The following is a 6,993-nucleotide window of genomic DNA, read 5'->3' on the forward strand; positions in this document are numbered from 1 at the left end:
TATATATATATATATATATGTATGTATATATATATATATATGTATATGTATATATATATGTACATATAGTATTATAAAAGTATATATATAATAATATATGTAATAGTATAGTATAGTGTATACTGTATAATATAAGTATATACATAATACGTATATATATACATATATATATATATACATATATATATATATATATTATAATAATAATAAAATTCATCATATAGTCAGGCGATCGATTAATCAAATAATACAAGATAAAATGAAAAGTCACTGCACGGACCTGAGTGTCAATTATAAGCGACCAATGTTTCCCTCACGCTTTCGATAATTTGAATTTAAATCCTATGGTATTTCATAAATATATAACCTCTTTATACGAAAATTTACACAGCGTTAATATTTGATATTTGTGATTGTTTGCATCACTTTATTTTGCCTTAAGTTTTTTTAGTTTAAGATTGCTTTTAATTTTATATGGCTAAAGAGTTTCTTTTTTTACTTTTCCTTAATGTCCCTTTTGAAAATTTGAATTGTCTTTTTCTTAGCATAAATCTTTTTTGTGAACTTTACTGTACATATTGTCTTGGACGCACCTTTGACTGAGAAGTGTGCCACTGATTGAAAAGTGTAGTTCCTAATAAATTATTATTACTACCACTAAAAAATTATTATACGACCGTATATACCGTACTGTTTATCATTACACTTCTATATTCTTTTCTATTTGTTGCCAATTCATTCTCTACCCACCCTCTATATTTAATAGTCCCTCTATAGTACTGTATTTCATAAATATATAACCTCTTTGTACGAAAACACACAGCGTTAATATTTGTTAGTATTTATTTTAATTTACTATGGTAGTTAAGTAGGATATCAAGTGCATAAAAAAGACAACACAAGACGTTAGAACAGTTACTGTAGATAAACATATTAAATATAAAGGGTTGGTAGAGAATGAATTGGCAACAAATAGAAAAGAATAGCGTGTAAATGATAAACAATTTTTGTATCTACCGTTGGACAATTTACAAGCGCAGTGGTGGCCAAGATGGGAATAAGAATGTGTACCAGTGGTCATTAATCGTCCTATTAAGGCGCTCGTGTCTGACAGCAAAGTCAGACACGAGCGCGTCAGTTTCTAGTTATTATTTATATTATCATTATTAAAACATTATTTTTATATTTAATTTATTTCTGCCCTGTCATGAAAAACCCACTCAACTTACACATTTTTCAAAATGTACTTTTTAGCTATTTGCTCTTGGGGACATGTGTATTCAGAATTTTGAAATTATAACTGAAAATATGAAATTCAAAATTAAAATATCACTCAACTGCAAGTCACAACTTTTCAATCGTTTATAAGTGAAAGCTGACGAGAAACAATACGTACAGTGGCCCAAGCCTATGTCGTAATTACGACATAAATATGTCGAAATTACGACATCCATATGTCGTAATTACGACATAAATATGTCGAAATTACGACATACGTATGTCGTAATTACGACTTATTATGTCGAAATTTCGGCATACGTAAGTCGAAATTACGACTTATTATGTCTAAATTTCGACATAATATGTCGAAATTTCGACATAATAAGTCGTAATTACGACATAAAAATATATATATTTCAGTGGCCCTAATAGGCTTTCGTAGAAGACGACATAGTACAAGAACTTAAGAGCAGTTGTCTGTAAAAATCAACGAAATTTCAAAAATAGTGGCAGACTCAAAAAAATGGATTTCTTTCAAATTTTGCACATGGTTATACCTTTGTTAAGAGAAATCAAATATGAAGTTTTATTTACTTTGTGCGTATATTTCCATGGCAACGGGTAAATTTGTATTTTTGGCAATTTTTGTCATTTTTGGCTGTTTTTATATGTTAATAATAGTAATAATTTGATACAATATTTATGATATCCTTAAATAATGAGTGTGTGTATAAGTTCAATACATTGGGTATCTGTTGCATATTTTTTAATGTTTTTTGGGTTTTGTAGTTGGGAAATACCATGTTTTTAAACAGGGGTGTTTTTCTTTTTTTTCAAATTATGAAAAACGTCCAAACTTTAATTGCTCATAAACCTCTAAGTGGTGCTTTTTTAAACTGGTTGTCTACAAATAGGTAGTTCTAATGCTCCCTTAGAGAATTCCAGTTTAAAAAATGTGGGTAATTAAAAAACGTACGAGCAGTGTTGCCAGAAAAACTGGCATTTTTCATTTAAAAAAAATATAATAGTAAAATTTAACAGTTTTTCCGCTGATTTATTCATAGATTCCTTTGATCACAACAATAATAAATGTTTTTCTATACTTTAAGTAATGTTGTGATAAAATAATAAATGTTTGTGGTATTAATGCTGCCGTTTGTCTGTTTTAGCGGTATTTTAAACCCTTTTAAAGTTAGTTTATAATAATTACACCTTATACATACCAATTTCTGTCAGTGGTGTCACCAGTTGGACACGGCACCTTAACCTGCATGGGAATACCAGTCCCTGAATAACACTCTTTCCTCCCTAACCAAACACACCTACCCCTTCTTGTAGGGACAAGTCAGGAATTATCGTGAAAAAATATAAACCTAATATGTGGTCGTGGTAAGGGTGGTGCCAGGATTCGCCCGACAAGAAGACTTATGTCCCAGATGGTGGTCCGATTACAGCATTCAGAGAATCTCGAGCAGATATTTTGGAAAATAAATATCTTGGCACATTTTGTTGCATTGCGGTGTTTCAAACACAAGCACTGAACAGCGATAATGAAAGATGTAGTTTCATGGCTAAAGAGTGTGATTCTTAAGATTACATCTGTCTATTTAAGACACAACAATGCTGGCTGCTACCACTGTACAACTACACTACTTGCAACAAAATAAATTGCTGAAAAGACGAGGGTAAATGTGCAAATTTATGCAAACGAGGTTCATGTCATTGAAGATGGTTTTAAAATGAAACAGGCTTTAGAATCAGATAGACAGTAAAACGTTGTTCCATACCTTCTCAAATGTTGCAACATATTAAGAACTGCAAGTGGGATGGTATAAGCCTCCCCCCACCACAAAAAGTGGGGGGGGGGAAATACCATTTGAGGTGTCTGCCATATGGGAATGCCATATTGAGCAAATAGGTGTGGACATGAAGAATATGAAGAGTAATCTGATATAAGTTTACTGAAAAGATATTCAAGGGTAAATGTGCAAATTTATGCAAACGAGGTTCATGTCATTGAAGATGGTTTTAAAATGAAACAGGCTTTAGAATCAGATAGACAGTAAAACGTTGTTCCATACCTTCTCAAATGTTGCAACATATTAAGAACTGCAAGTGGGATGGTATAAGCCTTCAACATACTTGAAATAAACCTGGCAACACATGTTGTTATAATAGTCATGTATATAGTAATATTATGGTTACATAAATTAGGGCCTATATTATATATTATAGCATTTTCCGTACAGTAAAAAAAATGTAAGTACAGTTGGTCTTTAACATCCAATTGTATATGGCAAAATTAATTTTTCATGATAAATTCAACAATTAAATTGTGTCTTCCTAAGTTGAAAATCATAACTCGTCGTTGAAAGCGAATTTATCATGGATTGCTTTTGTCAGAGTTGTTTGAATTTTTTTTTTTTTTCAGAAAGTTAAATTAAGTTGTTTGCTTTACATGCAATGCAGTAAGTTTAACATACTTGAAATATACCTGGGAACACATGTTGTTATAATAGTCTTGTATATGGTTACATGAATTAAGGCCTATATTTTATATTATAGCATTTTCCGTACAGTAAAAAAAATGTATACTTACAATATTTTTAATGAACAAATGCTGCTTTTTCTGGCAATACAGTAACGAATATTATTAAACCTTACAACACATTCCTTAGCATGTTGTTAAACTAGTCAGGTAACTATATTTGTTATTGTTAATGAATTAGAGTATATTTTATAGCGTTGACTGTTCAGTAAAAAGATGTATAATTAATTTTCAATAAAAACAATGCTGTTTTCTAGCAATACAGTACAAAATTAAGTTTTAAAATACTTGAAATGAGCCTGGCAACACATTTCTTAACATGTTGTTAGACTATTTATGTAACTATAGTAACATTATTTTGAAATAAATTTACGTTGATTTATAGTGTTATCTATTGAGTAAAAAATGATATACTTTTATTCAAAAAATGACATTTTTTCTGGCAATACCGCATCCAGGTGTGCAAATTACCCACAATTTTTTTCTTGATTATTATTTGGACAACTATTGACTATCAAAATATGGAAGATGGTGGATATGTATGCACCACTTTGGAAATTACAGATAGGTTTCTGAGGCATATTTTAAAATATATATATATATTTTGAGAAAACCCCCCTTTTGTAAATAATAGTTTCTTCCAAACAGAATTTTTACACAATTTTTTTTGCGATAAATGGAAGTTCATACATGGTTATTTACATGGATGATCACAAAAATATATATAGTGCATGTTCTTTTTTTAAAATAAGGTCTGAAAGTCAGTGTTTTTTTCACTTCTGAAAATGTCCAAAATTGACAAAAACGGTGAAATTTAGAAAATGGGTCGTTGCCATGACAACGAAGGCTAAAAATTAAACAAATGTCATAGATATGCTTTTTACCCAAGTATCTATTCATGGTAAAAAATTGAGAGAAATCTATTTTTTGACATCTGCCACCAAATCTTTGATTTTTATGGACAACCATTCTTAATTTAGAAGACGTTAAGGACGTTAAGGCAAAGAAGGAATAACCTACGATTTATTAACATCCCTGAAAATGAAGAGGTTAGCGAAGGATCAGTGGCAAAATACATTCACAAATTCATTAGATCTAAGCTAGACATTGATTTAAGTGAAGACGACATTCAACCGGCTCAACGAATTGGAATAAAATCAAGAGGTAGTTAGCCAAGGCCAATTATTTACTTTTTGAGGTATAGTATGCGGGAGAAGATCAGAAAGGCAGCACGCACTATTCGTCCACCATTAAAAGGATCCAATATATTCGTTAATGAAGATTTTACTCAAACAATTCAATTGAGACGTAAGGGCCTTGAAACCGCAATGAAGAAGCTTCATTCTGCGAAGATAAAAATAATGTTGGCTGCATTACGACAAACTAAGATTTCTTGACAGGGATGGAGCTGTCCATACATTCACTTCTGATGACCAGATTACGCATTTCTTCCCACCAGTGATATCGGATTCAAATTCGCGATGAGACTCCTAACTAGAAATAATTGATTTTTCTGTATTTAACGATGAATATGAACATTGTTTCCCAAGAAATTTACAATTAGGTACAATTTGCTCATATTTAATGAAGAAATATACTTATATTATGCTTTTTAGCAAGAATAATTTAATTTTAATTTCTTTGTTTATAATGTCTTTGTTGATATCAGAAGTATGTTATAAATTTTATGTTTTATATTACAAAGTAATGCACTTCACATTCATAAATGGAATGTGTTTATCCATCTATAAAGGTTTTTTATTGTTATCACATTGTAGGCCATATAACATCGTTAAATGAATGAAGACGAAGAAATCATAGATACTCATATTGATAATTTACAGACCTATCGTACTCCTGATAAATTCTCTAACAAATTTTCGAAATTAATTTTTCCTTTTTCTGTTTTGAATTTCAATATTCGATCTATGAGTAAAAATTTCATTTAATAATGTTCTTGATATAATTGGAAACTTCAAAATTATTGGTGTTACCGAAATTTGGGACATAAAAAAAACCGAATCTATGTAATATTGATTCGTATTTATTTGAGTATGAATGTAGAGAAACTGGTAGGAGTGGTGGGGTAGCTGCCTACATACATTCATCGGTAACTTATAAAATGCTTAATTATTCTGTTATTCATTCTGAATCTATTTGGATGGAGGTATTTGATGGTACTAAAACTTACATTATTGGGATTATCTATAGAAAGGTTGACTCAGATATCACTGAATTCCATAACAGTTTGTTAGATCTACTAAATAGAATTAATTGTGACAAGTATTCATTCTGAATCTATTTGGATGGAGGCATTTGATGGTACTAAAACTTACATTGTTGGGATTATCTATAGAAAGGTTGACTCAGATATCACTGAATTCCATAACAGTTTGTTAGATCTACTAAATAGAATTAAATGTGACAAATTATTATGGGGGACTTTAATTTAGATGTTTCGAATCAAACCACCAATACTGAACAGTATTTAACAGATCTGTTGTTTAAATATGCGTCTACTGAACACCACACCGACTAGGATTACAAAAGGTTCTTCAACTTTAATTGATCATATATATTCAAATATTTGTAATTCTTATATACGCACTGGTACCCTAGCATGTGATGTTTCAGATCATTTTCCTGTATATTCCATTTTTGAGAATTTTTATACTACTACATAAGAAGACAACATTTATGTCCATGACGATTCTAAATTTGATCGAAACACTTTCCTTGATGATTTATCAAATGTTTTTTTTCTCTTTTGTGGGAGTTACACCCACTTCTATTTCATTTCTCTTTTCTTAGTTTAATAACAATTTTTTTTTACACATGAAATAATGACATAACGGTAATTATAAAGGCCATTGAATAATAATAATAATAATAATAATAATAATAGTAATAATAGTAATAATAATAATAGTAATAATGATAATGATAATAAACACTTTCTTGGAATTAACATCCATTAAAGGTTAGTCCCTTTAAAGCTGCATAGACAGTAATTCGTAGTTTAACATTATTTTCATTATAATATTTTGAATAGATTTGGTTTTTTTTTCAAATAAAACTTGAATATAATTAGAAACTTACTTAAATATTTTTTACTTTTTTCCTTAATTGTTGCTTATTTCAAATCCAAGTATCATCTCTTCATTGTACCATGATATAATTCATAATATATATATATATATATATATATATATATATATATATAC

Source organism: Anneissia japonica, unplaced genomic scaffold (genome assembly GCF_011630105.1).
Source record: "Anneissia japonica isolate Jap-2015-1 unplaced genomic scaffold, ASM1163010v1 scaffold3174_len352767_cov145, whole genome shotgun sequence".
In the NCBI taxonomy this organism is placed as follows: domain Eukaryota; kingdom Metazoa; phylum Echinodermata; class Crinoidea; order Comatulida; family Comatulidae; genus Anneissia; species Anneissia japonica.